Source organism: Lithobates pipiens, unplaced genomic scaffold (assembly GCF_037356315.1).
Source record: "Lithobates pipiens isolate NorthernLeopardFrog02 unplaced genomic scaffold, aLitPip1_a1.2 Scaffold_1, whole genome shotgun sequence".
Classification (NCBI taxonomy): Eukaryota; Metazoa; Chordata; class Amphibia; order Anura; family Ranidae; genus Lithobates; species Lithobates pipiens.
In genome coordinates this window covers 5,410,548-5,427,039 of record NW_027507685.1, presented here as the reverse complement: position 1 = coordinate 5,427,039, position 16,492 = coordinate 5,410,548, and the positions used below count along the sequence as shown (strand labels likewise).

At 41.5% G+C, this 16,492-nt stretch overlaps 1 protein-coding gene across 3 annotated transcripts in view; it reads left to right on the top strand.

Moving 5' to 3' along the window:
* The window catches only part of ARHGEF9 (Cdc42 guanine nucleotide exchange factor 9), a 659,595-nt gene that overhangs the window by 495,015 nt on the left and 148,088 nt on the right, over window positions 1–16,492 (top strand). The gene's annotated exons all lie outside the window — the stretch shown is intronic.

Genomic DNA, 16,492 nt, shown 5'->3' with positions numbered 1-16,492 from the left:
CACTTTTAGGGCCCATAGAACAGTTATGCTCAAGTAGAGAAAATACCCCTTTTCTTGTGCTAACTACCATCCAATTTTACATGTAAACTTGCAACTCCTGATGAAAAATTTTGGAAAAATCACCTCATCATGACTACCGGCCACATTATAGTCTTAGATCAAATAGGTTTTATCTCATCTCATGAAGCTAGAGAGAACATCATTAAAACCTGAGCCACATGGCCAACTCTTCCCCTAACCCCTGCTTTCTTCTGGCAGCTGGCACAGAAAGGCATTCGATACAGTAAATTGCGGTTTGCGGAATCTGTTTTGCACTACATAGTATTGGGAACCAACATCTTAAAATGGATCATCAAGATCTACTCAATCCCCTCTGCTATAGTCAAAGTTAACATAGTCTTCTCCAATCCTTTTTCGATTACAATTGGCAACTGCCAAGGCCATGGCTCATGTCGCTTCAACCCTTTGAATGTATAGTTGGAAACAACCCAAGGATTCCCATGAAATGACTTTCAACATAAAATATCAGTCAGTGCTGATGACCTTCTCTTATCCCTTTCCAGGCCCCATATCTCCCTTCCAAAGCTTTGGGAGAATGTGACACATATGGAAGCTGTCCCACCTAAAAACGAATTTCTAAAATCAGGGGCATTAAGGATAACACTGTCCTCAAGTACAGTCTTTGAAGGAGAATGTTACTTTGCACTGGGGTACTTCAGCTATCAATTATTCGGGCACTTTTTTACCAGCCTTGAATTATCCCTCTCTTTCTTCGTAAAGTTGGTGATTTGAGAAATGGGTCTCTGGGATGTTCTGGTTTGGATGGTGTAATCTTCTTAAAATGTCTATCCTCTGTAAATTTATATATTCTCTGTAAGCCCTTCCCATAATAAGCCCTGCCTTATTCATACGACATATTAACTCTGCTTAGTCTAAATTCGTATGGGTCAACAGATGTCCCAGACTTAAGTTCCACCTATTTCTGCCTCCCCAAAAATTTAGGTGGGATAGCCCTACCAGACCTTTCTAAATATTACACAGCCATTTGGTCAGATTGATAGCCTGGAGCAGACATCCACCTCCAACTTCCCTTTCGACAGACTACCTTGGTGTTTTTCTCAAATTCCTTTTTCACCTGAAATCTCATCCTATAATTGGGCCATCTTTGGACTTGGGCCTTTGCCTGTGCCCAAGTCCATAAATGTGAACTCTTGCCAGATGTTTTCCCCTTTCATCCAAAATTTGGCAATTCTGCCTATCTCTCAGGCTGTAGAGATGGCCCATTTTACCCTCTACTGCTAGGTAATTATATCAAGCATCCCAGTTTGCTTCTTTTGGAGGCACTCACATCCCCCATGGGACAATTCCTCCATACCTTATAGCAAGCTGAAAAAATCTGACATTTTCTAACTTCTCTTTCTCCTCCCAGGAGCTTTTCATGACCGTTAACAGGTTTGAAGGCCCTATTTATAAAACCACACCCTTTGAGACATTCTCTTTCTATGCTGTGCACATTCGTTTTGCCACTTAAGGCTGACTATAAACCACCCTATCTCAATGTTTGGGAGACAGACCTTCAACTGACCCTTAAATTCTTAAAATGATAAAGAATATTACAATTCTTTTTAAAATCCTTCATATACATAAACATTTAGGGGACGAACTATAAAATATTATCCAGGTGGTAAAGAACCTTGTCCCTTTTCCATACATTTTACCCTGATGTAACTGATATCTATTGGCACTACAGTCTTGAAGTTGGTACAATCCTTCACATAGGTGTGCGCAGCCTATTGCATTTTGATGTGCACCCCAAAGCTGCATGTGTGTGTCTGGTTTGTGGATTTTTTTGCTTTAATATGATTACTTGTGTTAGGATCTTTATCTCTTTTGTGTATATGTTGTTGCGTTATAAAAAAAAAAGAAAAAAAATCGGAATAAAAACAAAACAAAACAATTATGTTAACTAAAGCCCCGTACACACGACCGGACTTTTCAACATCCAAAGTCTGACGGAATGATTCCGGCAGACTATTCGATCGTGTGTGGGCTGCAACGGACTTTTGATTCGCAAAAGTCTGACAGACTTTAGAAATGAAACATGCTTCAAATTTTTCCGCCAGAACTCTGCCGGACCCAGTTCCTACCGAGAAATTCGCTCGTGTGTATGCTATTCAGACGGACTAAAACTGACGCTAGGGCAGCTATTGGCTACTGGCTATGAACTTCCCTATTCGAGTCCAGTCGTACGTCATCACGTTCGAATCCGTCGGAGTTTGGTGTAATTGTGTGTGGCCAAGTCCGCTTATTCGAAAAGTCCGTCAGAACTCTGTCGGAACTCCGTCAGAACTCCGTAGAAAGTCTGTCAGACTTAATCCCTCGAAAAGTCTGGTCGTGTGTACGCGGCATAACATTGTTTCTATACTATAAAAATTACTGTAAAGCTGGGCTGGCCATATATGTTTAAAGCGGGGAGTAAACCCAGTTTCAAAAAACACTTACATTCCCAGCATGCCAGAAATGCTAACTTTCACATTGGTTGTGCTCTCAACCAAACTTTCAAACCATCCAATGGCTGGTTTCATAACTGATCACATGTGCAGCATTATGGCAGTTGAAGAATCATTAGAGGCCAAGATGGCAGCTTCCTTGACTGAAAACGATAGAAGGGTTTACTTCCACTTTAAGCTTTTTCAGGCTCAAAAAAAAAAATGTAACCAATTCCCTCATCCACACATTCAAGGTGGATGGAGAATCCTCCCCACTGTGCTGTTGTACGTGGACAAAGACTCCAGTGCGCTGCAATCTGTTGCCTGATCAGCTTCTAATAACCAGCATCCTACTCTGTGAGCTATAAATGAAAAATGTAATACACTGTCTAGATTTAAATCTACTAAGGGAGTGTAAGATGCATTCTTTTTATCTTCGTACTCTTGACTGCCCTTTATTCCTGAAATTGGGGTGTTGACAAGACCTTCTTTGTGGGTAGGTCCAGCTGTTTAGATTCATATTTTTTCCAGGTCACTTATTGTGCTAAACACACTGATCCCAGATCTTTATGGACGCACTGTTCTGTGCATTTCAAATAGTACAAATAAATGTATTGTAGAGAAAATATAAATCTTTTGCCCTCTCTGGAGGAGAAATAAAAGGAAAAGAACGTTCATGTTCTCTGAAGAAGAAATAATGGGTAAAACAACAAGTCCTTATAGAAAAGAACCATGAGATGGAATTGAGGGATACCTTGCATCATTAAACTTGCAATTCAAAATCACTAATCATGCCTACTTGGCTGTTTTCTAATGGTCAGTTGGAAGTATATAAACCTTGACAGTTTTTCTAAAATATATATGAATAATACATATTCTTACTAGAAAATACTTTTTTTTATGTCTTGCGGTATTGCAAACTTAACTTCTCCAACAAGCAATAAGCACTCAACACCCATACACTGTAAACTTAGCACTTAACATGGTGGACGATTCCTTTGTTCTCCGGGGAGTACATAGAATGGTACTTAGCACTGCATGAGGACAGCCTGTCACTTTCTATGGACTCTTTTTCATTTATTACTGAGCAAACAGCCCTGTAACATCTGCTTGTCAGACTGTTTTAAAAAAGAGTAGGGTGCAACATAATATGTCTAACATTGTTTTATCTAAACCAAGCGCATTCTACACTTAATTTCTTCTACATCCTTAGTTCCTCACTTAGCCCTTGTACACACGGTCGGAGATTCCGACAACCAAATCTGTCGGATTTTGTCCGTCGGATTTTGTCCGATGGATTTTGTCCGACGGATTTCGTCCGAAACTGTTGTATACACACGGTCGGACGAAGTTGTCGGAAAATCCGACGTGATTACGTTATTTCGTTACGACGGGACTACGTTCAGGCTAGTAGCCAATAGCTTTGGTGTAGGAATTTGATCTGAGCATGCATGGCACTTTGTCCGATCGGAATTCTCTACACATGATCGGAGTATGTCCGATCGGAGCATTTTGTCGGAAAATATTTCCGGCAAGTTGGAAAAGTTCCGACGGATATTCCGAAGGAAACAGTCCGATGCAGACCACACACAGTCGGAATATCCGACAAAACGCTCCAATCAGACACATTCCGACGGAATCTCCAACCGTGTGTACAAGGGCTTAGTGTCTGTGGCCACTAGTACATTTAAGTCAAGTAGCTTGTCAGCCCTGCAAAATAAAGTAGTACAAATGAACCCATAGACCCCGTATACCTTTGAGAGAACAATTTACAATGATTTTATTATGTTGATGGTAATTTATTACAGCTATTCCCATAACTTTTACACGTATATGGATAATTATGCTCGCTGAAACCACTCTGCTTTAGTATCCTGTTTCCTTCCACACCCACAGTGGTTATGGTAAGGGTGGAAAAGCTGAAGATGGAAAACAGGAAGAGATAGAATGGCCACTCTCCATTGATTGGTTTTCACAGATGAACAGTTATGCCCCATACACACGGTCAGACATTCCGACCACAAAATCCGTCTGATTTTTTTCCAATGGATTTTGGCTGAAATTTGTCTTGCGTACATACAGTCGCACAATGTTGTCGGAAAATCCGATGGTTCAGAACGAGATGACATTATACACGTACGACGGGACTACGTAGAGGCCAATAGCCAATAGCTTTCATCTCCAAACTTTTTCTGAGCATGCGTGGCACTTTGTGCGTTTGAATTCACTACACACGATCGGAAAAAGTCAGATCGGATTTTGTTGTCGTAAAATTTTAGATCCAGCTCTCAAACTTTTTCAGTCGGAAATTCCGACAGAAAAAGTCCGATAGAGCCCACACACGATCGGATTTTCCAACAACATAGTCAGACTTTTTCCATCGGAAATTCCGACCGTGTGTATGGGGCATTATACTAGTTACCAATTAATTAATTGTTACCAGTGTTAAGCCTCGTACACACTACTAACAATCCGATGTTAGTACAGCAATCTTACCTTCTGTGCTATTGTGTTCTGACAAGGGTACGGGGCCCCAGCCAGAACACTCCGGTCAGCGCTGTCAGCCACTGGCTAAGAGCGCTGATCGGGAGGCGGTGGGCAGATTTTTTTCTGTCATGACCCTTCGAGAGACCCTGGCAGACCAGCTGCCATACACACAAGCCGAATGTCAACTGGTTTCTATAGCCTCCCGACATTAGGCCCAGGTGTACTAGGCTTTAGAGGCAGGATAGCTAATATGCACATTCTTACTCCGGTCAACTTACTAAACAGTGAAGCAAGTATAAGGAAACAAGAAAAATGGCACCTTTGGGGACAAGGTGACTTTAAAAAAAAAATAAAAAATCATGGCCAGTGTCATCTTCTTGCAGGTATTTTTCTAATGTCCTGTTGCTGAGGTAGTCATACTTGAAAATACTATTTGAGGTACCCACTTAATCACAAAAACATTAGCAAATGGATAAGTACGTAGATGAATGTGTAATACTCCTTTATGTACTATACTCCTATAAAGCGCTTCTAATTCCAATAACAAAATTGTTATATTGTAGCTAAATGATTCTTAGCCCTTGTACACACGGTCGGACATTCCGACAACAAAATCCGACGTATTTTGTCCGAAACTTGTGTTGCATACACACCGTCAGACAAAGTTGTCGGAAAATTCGATCGTACGTAACATGATGACGTTATTTCATTACAATGGGACTACGTTCAGGCTAGTAGCCAATAGCTTTGGTCTAGGAATTTGATCCGTGCATGTGTGACACTTTGTCCAATCGGAATTCTCTACACACAATCGGACAAAGTCCGATCGGATCATGTTGTCAGAAAATTTTATAGCCCAGCTCTAAAACTTGGTCCGTCGGATATTCTGACGGAAACAGTCCGATGGAGCCCACACACAGTCGGATTATCCGACAACACGGTCCTATCGGACATTGTCCATCGGAATGTCCGACCGCGTGTACAAGGGCTTAGCTGTGGTGGCTAGAATAGTTTTATTTTTTTCTGTATTTTTTTCTTCATTTTCAGCTGTTGATCCAGCCAGTAATTGTTTCAGCTTTCTTTAACAGACCATGCTATCAAGCAAAAGTAGCAATTAGAGAGTTGAAACAAACTCTAATACTGGCAGGGGTGCTTACGATTATCTGCTTTTAATAGTTTATATACCATAAAATGTTTATTCCAAACAGAAAAAAAAACTGTGGCTGTAACTTCTTAAAAAAATGTTAATTGGAGTTCAATTTTAAATTGTTAGTCAAGTCCAAATAAGTCTGCTAGTGCATCTAAGGCTGGATTCACACCTATGGCATCTTTAGTTCTTTTTGCATTTTGCAGATTTGCACAACAGAACATGTTCCATAGGAAACCATGATAAATGGACTGTAGTACAAATCTGCAAAATGCAAAAAGCACTAAAAATGCATAGGTGTGAATACAACCTTACAGTATCCTCTCCCTAGATTGACACTGCTGCTGTCCAAAGGTGTCTCTATTGCTCCTCCATCCAGAGTGGTGACACCTCAAGACAGGATGTGTGTTACTGGCCAATTCACCATATGAAAACAAAGGAAACAAAGACTTTTTTTTTGTATAAAAGCTGTATTAAACCCAAAAACAAAAATCTAATATATTGCAGCTTACCAGTCATTAGGTGTGGTGGCTGCATCAGTTTTTTTAGGCGTTTTTCACTCTGTTGTCACGTGGCGATCTGGCCAGTAACATACCTCATGTATTTAAGGCCAGCATAACAAACCTAAGCAAACACCTTAGAGCGGCAGAGCAGGGGGAGTTAAAGCCAGGGGACCCTCAGAAAATGCTTATGCAGGCGCTGGCCTTGACCCTGCTCACATCTTTAGCTAGCTGAGTACTGCATGGGTCAGCATGGCGCATGGCGCATGGCGCATGGCACCGGCCAGCGCAGCCCCTGCCTATATCAATACTTCTGTCCTCAGCCGATGCCTCCAGCCCTGCATACCATCTTCCACTGGCTCTCCTGGTCCCTCCTCTTCTCTCACAGATGAGACGATGTCCTTTGGTTTCCATGCACACCTCCACCAGCTTCTCTCCCTCTAGACTCCAGCAATGAATAAAAATTCACTCCCACCTCAGCGGTAGCAGAAGCGCCAGTCCAGCAAGGAGACAATCCCTACTGAACTGGAGGTGTGTGAGACAAGGGAGAGGAGCCAAGAGAGACCAGAGGGAGGCTCCAGCAGGCCCAGGAGCTAGAATAACATGGAGGGATCAGAGGTGGCAGGTATGGCAAGGTGCTGTATTCTGTCTCTCACGGTCTGCTTTTCATGAAGACATACTGTAGATGGGGACAGGAAAGGGGACACGTGGACAGAGCAAGGGACATAGAGAGATGGGGCAGTCAGAGAAGAGTACATGGAGACAGAGCAAAGTAAGGGGGGACAAAACAGAAGTCATCGACAATAAAATGCAATGTGATAGATATGGAGAATAATTAAAGTGGTTGTGTATGCTGAAGGTTTTTTACTTCCACCACTGCCACAATGTGTCCCTCCCCACCATGTTGACTGGGCTCCCCTGTCCCATCTGCAAAATGCACATTCGCCTAAGTAGACAAAAATCCTTGCCCTGCATGTATTAGAATGCCTACCATCTAGGGGCACTTTTGGACAGCGGCATTGTTAATCTGGGGGGAGGGGATTGTTAGATGTGTTAGCAGTTTTTTTTTTGACCATTTGGAATAAAGGTTGTACATAAATACTGTATTCATTGGCGTATGACACTCACTTTTTCACCATGAAAATCGGGTGCAAATAGTGTGTGCGTGTTATACGCCAATACTTCAATTTTAGCTGCCTCGGAGGGGACAGGGAGGGGGTAGACATGTGCAAAAGGAAAAAATTTGTTTAGTTTCGTTTCGTTTTAATTTGTTAATTAATTAATTTCGTTTAGTTATATTCGTTAAATTCGTTAAATTCATTTTCGGATTTCGTTTCGTTTTCTACCGAATTTGAAAAATCGGTCGCATTCGAAAATATTTCAACCAAATTCGAAAATATTTCTACCGAATTCGAAATGATTTCAACATGATTCGAAATTATTTCAACCGCATTCGAAACTATTTCAACCGGATTCGAAAATATTTTGCGACCCGACTTTAGGGCCATGTATCTTGGGGTCACTTGGTGCTAGAAACCCCAAATTTGGAGATGTTATAGTGCTAGTTCTATTGTGTTTACATACCACATTTGGTGTTTCTAGCTATAAGTGACCCCGAGATATGTGGCCCCAAAGTCGGGTCACAAAATGTAATTCTCTGCTGCAGAAAAGTGCTTGACATTTTGTGACCCGATTTTGGGGCCAGGTATCTCGGGGTAACGTGGTGCTAGAAACCCCAAATTTGGATATGTTGTAGTGCTAGTTCTATTGTGTTTGAATACCAAATTTGGTGTTTCTAGCTATAAGTGACCCCCCAGATATGTGGCCCCAAATTCGGGTCGCAAAATGTCATTCTCTGCTGCAGAAAAGTACTTGAGATATTGCCCATATCTGGGGTCACTTGGTGGCAGGTGACGTGGCAAGTGGCCAATCCACAACTTGGTCACATGGCACTCGTGGCCGGTCACATGGCACTCGTGGCCGGTCACGCGGCACTCGTGTGAGGTCACGTGGCACTCGTGGCCGGTCACATGGTACTCGTGTCATGTCACATGGCACTTGTGGCCGGTCACGTGGCACTTGTGGCAGGTCACGTACCACTCGTGGCAGGTGTCGTGGCAAGTGGACAATACACAACTTGTGGCAGGTGACGTGGCAAGTGGACAATACACAACTTGTGGCAGGTGACGTGGCAAGTGGACAATACACAACTTGTGGCAGGTGACGTGGCAAGTGGACAATACACAACTTGTGGCAGGTGACGTGGCAAGTGGACAATACACAACTTGTGGCAGGTGACGTGGCAAGTGGACAAATACAATACACAACTTGTGGAAAGTGAACAATGACATACAGCATATGCACTTGCCTTGCGATCGACATCTGTGATTTCTTCAATCAGGCATGCTGACAACTTCATTGATACCATAAATATAAATGAAATAAGATGTGTGTGTTTTTTTTTTGCACTGGTACACTGCAAGTATAAAAAGTTGATGTGACAGATATATATATAAGTAAGTATAAGTAACTAACCATCTTCCAAAATGTCTAATTCAAATAGAAAAGATTAGAACAGAATAGAAAAAATATATAATTTACTGGCCAGATCACAAAGTGAAAGTAAAGGAAAGAAAGCCTAAAAAAGAAAACAGATGTAACCGTCACGGATAAGATTTGGTTAGCTGCAATATAATAAATGTTTGCTTTTGGGTTCAACACTATTTTAAAATGAAAAGTTATTACTGATGTTGTATTCAAGTGTGCACTGCATCAAAATATAGATCACTGGTTTGTAATGTCCTCAAAAAACACTGTATTAATATACTGTATGTCTCAAGGTGCTTTTCATGCTTCTTTAGTCTTCCAGCTGCGAAGAGAAGAATTTAAATTAATTCAAATTTTATGTTCTCTGCAATCACAATATCAAATGTTTTGTACCATAATTGTCCTTCAGCAATAGATAGAATTCATCTGTAATGAAGCCTAATTGTAGGCACAGTATGAATAGTCTGTGGTCATGCTGTCTTCAAACTATCTGGGTGTTATCATAGATTGTGAACATACACAGCAAAGGAAACAAGTACAGGTAATTGGGTTTAAAATGCCTCACCTTTACTGGTCTAATGTCAGTATTTGTTTGCCGTGGTCCCTTTGCACTGCAGCATGGTTTCTTTATTGATTATAGCAACGTAGAGTATTATGGTATTCTACGATTCTGTGAGCCATGTGTTTTTTTTACCAATCAGTTATAGCAATACCTTTTTTTTCCAGTTCCCAATCACAGCAGGGATACTAGCTCAGTAACTACACTTAGGAACTGGTGTCAAAGTGTTTTGCTTGGTGTCTATCAAAAGGCAAGAAAGCTTGCTTCCACCTCTTAAGCAATGCTGGTGTAGGAATCCCATCTACTTCCTCTTAAGGGACCCCCACCTTAGGTAAATCAGTCCACGTGTGTCTCCTGGAGAACATAGGCCTTGCCTTCTTCTTATCTGACTAGACTCGGCCATCTCTATTTGAGCTGATCAGATTTCCAGCTTCCCACTCATGGGAAGTAACAGTGGCACACGTCCTACTATTGCTTACAGGCTTAGGGCCTATGTCCTTATGCAATAAAACAAGTGCAATAAAACTATGCAATAAAACAAGTAAATCTGCTATAAAATCACCTAAATATCCATAGCAATATAAGAAGACACTGTGGGGTTGACTTACTAAAACTGGAGAGTGCAAAAATCAGGTGCAGCTGTGCATGGTACCCAATCAGCTTCTAACTGGAGAACATAGTCCTTGCCTTCTTCTTATCTGACTAGACTCCGCCATCTCTATTTGAGCTGATCAGATTTCCAGCTTCCCACTTATGGGAAGTAACAGTGGCACACGTCCTACTATTGCTTACAGGTTAGGTCCTATGTCCTTTGTTGGGCATCATTAAACTTGTTTATGAGGGCTGCACACCGCTAATTCAAATCTTCAGCTCTGCCTGCCATGGTTTGAACACATTTTGAAGCCACTGCAGGTTTATTTTGAATTCCCTACAGCAGGGGTGCCCAATTTTTTTAAGAGCAAGGGCAACATAAGCGACTTAGTATGCAGTCGTGGGCCACAATGAGCGGAGTGGGCGGATGACAGGTCCGTGTACACTCCGCCTATGCAGAGGGGACACAGCTCACTCTACTCTATGGGCCCTCCGATCCACCCAGATGGAAGGGGACAGATACCCTTCTGTTTTTTTTCTTTTAGCGGATCGGATTGAAGGTATGCAGGTGTAAACGGACACAAGTCTGTTTACATTTGCCGCTCCATAGAGGTGAATGGAGGGTCTGATTGGGTCGGACCGATCATGTGAATGGGGCCTAAGGCTGCTTTCACACTGATGTGCTGTGGTCTACCCAGGGAAATGCACCTCTGGCTTTTCTTGGGGTTAGCTGCACTTTGCCATAGAATTCTATTATATCCTGCAGGTGTTGTGCACTTTCTGAAAGCGCACCAAACCCGTAGGTAATAACAGATGTCTATGGCTCAGTGCAGTTTGAAAGCAGCCCGGTAACTACTGCAGAACAGATATGCCCATATATACACTGTGATTATAGTATTAAACATACTTTTAATAACAGTCTTAAATTTGGGTATCACCAGCTGTTCTGTTCCAGGCAGAGTGCATTTGGTATCACTATACAGCAAGCATCGTCTTATGTGGCTCTGCTAAGCAACTGCTTGCTTCCTCTACCGCCAGCTTCATTCACAACACTGATGCTCTGGGATGCCAGGTCGGGAACCTGTGATCTGGGCTAGCCAACCAGCCATCCCAGAGCAGGAGGTCGCAGGCCACATCAGAGGGCTCCGCGGGCCACATGTGGCCCCCGGACCACTGGTTGGGCACCCCTGCCCTACAGTCTAAATTCTTTGCCTTGCTTGTAGTGTCTTCCAAACACTTGGTTGCCTCTGCACGCTGCTCTTTCAGTAAGTCTATTTCTAACTCTGCCATTTCCTCTTTTCAGATTCAATATGCAGAGCATGCAGGAAGTGCAAACCAAACAGCAAATGCCCGCATCTGTCCCTTACTGAACCCAAAACTTTTGAGTCAAAAATCTGAGTAAAAATCTGAGACTCCAACGCCCCAAACTCTGTTCAAAGGAGAAGCATATCTAGCAAGCTCCTTTCCAACAGACATCCACCTACTATCTCTGGCAAGGTAGGAAGGGTACACACCTAATCCTCCTGGACACCAGAAACCTTTGCAGCCTTACTCTTCCTAAACAGTGTACACAACATTTTTCTTTGGCATAAGCTACAAAACACACCACAGAAAACAAGTCTGCCTCAGTTGATCTTTAGTGCAAATTCCAGCCATGACCCCTAATTGTTCTGCTTTGTACAGTGCCTTGCGAAAGTATTCAGCCCCCTTGAACTTTTCAACCTTTTGCCACATTTCAGGCTTCAAACATAAAGATATAAAATTTTTATTTTTTGTGAAGAATCACCAACAAGTGGGACACAATTGTGAAGTGGAACGAAATCTGTTGGATATTTTAAACTTTTTTAGCAAATAAAAAACTGAAAAGTGGTAAAATTATTCGGCCCCTTTACTTTCAGTGCAGCAAACTCACTCCAGAAGTTCAGCGAGGATCTCTGAATGATCCAATGTTGTCCTAAATGACTGATGGTGATAAATAGAATCCACCTGTGTGTAATCAAGTCTCTGTATAAATGCACCTGCTCTGTAATAGTCTCAGGGTTCTGTTGAAAGTGCAGAGAGCATCATGAAGACCAAGGAACACACCAGGCAGGTCCGTAATACTGTTGTGGAGAAGTTTAAAGCCGGATTTGGATACAAAAAGATTTCCCAAGCTTTAAACATCCCAAGGAGCACTGTGCAAGCGATCATTTTGAAATGGAAGGAGTATCAGACCACTGCAAATCTACCAAGACCTGGCCGTCCCTCTAAACTTTCAGCTCAGACAAGGAGAAGACTGATCAGAGATGCAGCCAAGAGGCCCATGATCACTCTGGATGAACTGCAGAGAACTACAGCTGAGTTGGGAGAGTCTGTCCATAGGACAACAATCAGTCTTACACTGCACAAGTCTGGCCTTTATGGAAGAGTGGCAAGAAGAAAGCCATTTCTCACAGATATCCATAAAAAGTCTCATCTAAAGTTTGCCACAAGCCACCTGGGAGACACACCAAACATGTGGAAGAAGGTGCTCTGGTCAGATGAAACCAAAATCGAACTTTTTGCCCACAATGCAAAACGATATGTTTGGCGTAAAAGCAACACAGCTCATCACCCTCAACACACCATCCCCACTGTCAAACATGGTGGTGGCAGCATCATGGTTTGGGCCTGCTTTTCTTCAGCAGGGACAGGGAAGATGGTTAAAATTGAGGGGAAGATGGATGCAGCCAAATACAGGACCATTCTGGATGAAAACCTGTTGGAGTCTGCAAAAGACCTGAAACTGGGACGGAGATTTATCTTCCAACAAGACAATGATCCCAAACATACAGCAAAATCTACAAAGGAATGGTTCACAAATAAATGTATCCAGGTGTTAGAATGGCCAAGTCAAAGTCCAGACCTGAATCCAATCGAGAATCTGTGGAAAGAGCTGAAAACTGCTGTTCACAAACGCTCTCCATCCAACCTCACTGAGCTCGAGCTGTTTTGCAAGGAAGAATGGGCAAGAATTTCAGTCTCTCGATGTGCAAAACTGATAGAGACATACCCCAAGCGACTTGCAGCTGTAATCGCAGCAAAATGTGGCTCTACAAAGTATTAACGCAAGGGGGGCCGAATAATTTTGCACGCCCCACTTTTCATTTTTTTATTAGTTAAAAAAGTTCCAAAAATCCAATAGATTTCGTTCCACTTCACAATTGTGTCCCACTTGTTGGTGATTCTTCACAAAAAATAAAAATTTTATATCTTTATGTTTGAAGCCTGAAATGTGGCAAAAGGTTGAAAAGTTCAAGGGGGCCAAATACTTTCGCATAGCACTGTATATGGTATGGTATCATAAATGGAGTGTTATAGAACATTTGCCTCCAAACTAAGTTGAATTGTTTCCATTTCTAATGTCCACCATAGTTTCTAGGTATTCTAGGTATTTGATTTAAGGGTATTAAAAGGGTAAGTAATACTGGTGTCCTCCACTCTGGAGTTTATTCTTGCATTGTGTCGTTTATAGGCACAAGCAGACAGCTTTATAAAGCTTGGACAGATCAGGTTCATTCTGCAAATGTGTATTTGGCCAATATAAGAGAGCTGGCGTGGAAACTGTTACTTAATTATGTTATTTGGAAACAATAACAGCAGCTAAGGTGGCAAAAAAAAATTTATTCAATTTTCAACTCTTATGCAAACCTTTTGCATGTATCTTAGAATATGTTCAGGAATGATTAATTTATTCATGGGAATTTGAAATCATTGGGGACTTCTTAGACATACGATATATGGAATTATTATTTTATTGTAAGTAGCCTCTGTGATTTGTGATATTTGTATGCAAAGGCAGTTGTGTGTATAGTGTACCTGCACAGTGACTGTATTTTATTGTTCACTCATTGAACAATACAATGCAGCATATCCTTTTATGTCTTGAACCCTAACAATCACCTTCTTTTGTTTAGTCCCTTTTGGTTAAACCTACCATTGCAATTTTATAAATCTGTTTGATAAGTTCTAAAAAAATCACTGTTGATCTTACCAGAAAATATGTGAGCTAATACCATTCTGTACTGTCTACCTTTGTTGACTGTTATTTAAAATTTTTTTAGTTATCTCCTGTAACTACAGAACTCTGCCCCTCTATGTTATGAAGAATGGGAGGGACAATGTTCTGTAGTCCTATTTTGTCTCTATTGATCTGATACAGTAGGGTGAGTTAGTGTGGTCATCCTAGGACTGAAAGAGGGATATTTACTAAAACTGGTGCACACAGAATCTGGTGCAAACTTTTACTGTGTATAAAATACTGAACATATGTGAGCAGAAATCAACAAGAAACAGGGTTGTGGTCAGAATTTATTGACTCTATTGACTGTTCAGCTTTTCCTGTTGATGCCCCAATTATGGGGATTCCTTGCAGAGTTATCCGGACTAGAGCCATGTCAGTCTGTCAGTCCATGTCTGATATCTGTGGAGAATTGACATAAGCTTGTTGTTGCAGACTGAGTGGCATCTGTCTGCACTGGTACTGTGTCTTCTTCTTCATGCAAGGAGCAGCCTCAGCACCCGGTGCCATAGATTCTTCACTAGTGGCCCTCCTGTACATGGCATGGTAAGTGCCTCAGTAGTAGAGCAGCCATCTTTATTTCTGTACCTATTACAATGTCTTCAGGGTAAATACTTTCTCATCCCATTGACATGCAGAATCCTGCAAAAAAAAAAAACTCTTTATATTTAAATCCTTCCTATGGATCCATATAGATAGCAGCCAATAGTTCCTGAACGACCATAATCTGTGCATGCAAAGCTGTTGCTTTCTCTGTTGTGTTACCTGAACAACTAATACAGGCATACCCCACTTTTAAGTACACAATGTGGTTTATTTACTAAAGCTGTAAATTGCAAAATTAGGCTCACTTCTACATAGAAACCAATGAGCTTCCAGGTTTTATTACCAAAGCTTAATTGAGCAAGCTGGGGTTAGAAGCTCATTGTTTTTTTTGCAGACATGAGCCTTAATTTGCACTTTCCAACTTTAGTAAATAAACTCCATTGTGTACTTAAAAGTGGGGTATGCCTGTATATGATCAGCAGGTAGAGCAGCCTTCTGACCAGCCATATTACCTGCACCAAACAGTATACATCCTCAAAAATGACCCACAGGAGTGTTAGCTCCATGGGTATAAACAGTGCTTGCAAATGCAAATCAAATGAATAAATTATTTATAATTTTGTATGGTGCAAATATTAAATTCTCAAACAAAGACCATGATTACAAATAGTGAAACATAATCAAAGTGCTCAGTCCCAAATAATTGTGATGCATAATATGACAAGTCATATCCTTTCCTTGTGGTAGTGTCACCAGTGGCTCCGGCAGCGGGTCTGTTAGTGCAGGAGAAAGAAAGAGAAGGGTGAGCGTCTCATAGTGTAAAATGCTTCAAGTTTATTTTAGAAAATATCTCTCTCTAACGTTCGTGGCGTATGTAACCTGTGTGTATCTGGCTCTGATATTAGCCAGTGCCTCACCAGTCACCGACCTCACCGCACGTCCCTGGTATGCATGCATGCCAAACAGGCTATTTAAATTGATCAACTGCATATAGCCACTGCTGTCTTGTCTAAAGCATTACCTTGGCTTGCACTTGGACTATGCTTTTGCCTGCTCCTTCTGTTTCTGAGTTGCTCGTCTGTTACCGACTCTAGCCTGAACTCCAACCATGCTTTTCTATTTCAGTAGTTTTTTTTTTGTTTTTGATAAACAAGAAAAAATTAAAAGATAATTTAGTGGAGCAGCGAACAATCCTTGTCTGCTCCAAACATGTAACAGGTTCAAGGTTTGGAAGAAACTGGTGAGGACCATAGTACATAGGTAAGAGACGTTTTGGGACCCTCTAGCGTACATAAGTTTGTATTTAAGGGAAGAAATCAACTTATTATGTACAACTACTAGAGTGTTTGAATAACATAAATGAGAGGCTGTTGCCCGCCCGGGTTAACCCCCGGTATGAAAGATCATGAACTTGGAAGCATTTCATTATTATAATTCAATCACAATGAAGTACTGTAGTATTGACGTCATCATTGCCTCTTACTCACATTGTGTGTTAATTAAAGCACTTGTAACCCACACCATTGCCATTATCTCATATGAGGGATTGTGTTACCCAAAATATGCCCAGGAGAGTCTGGGTTGCAG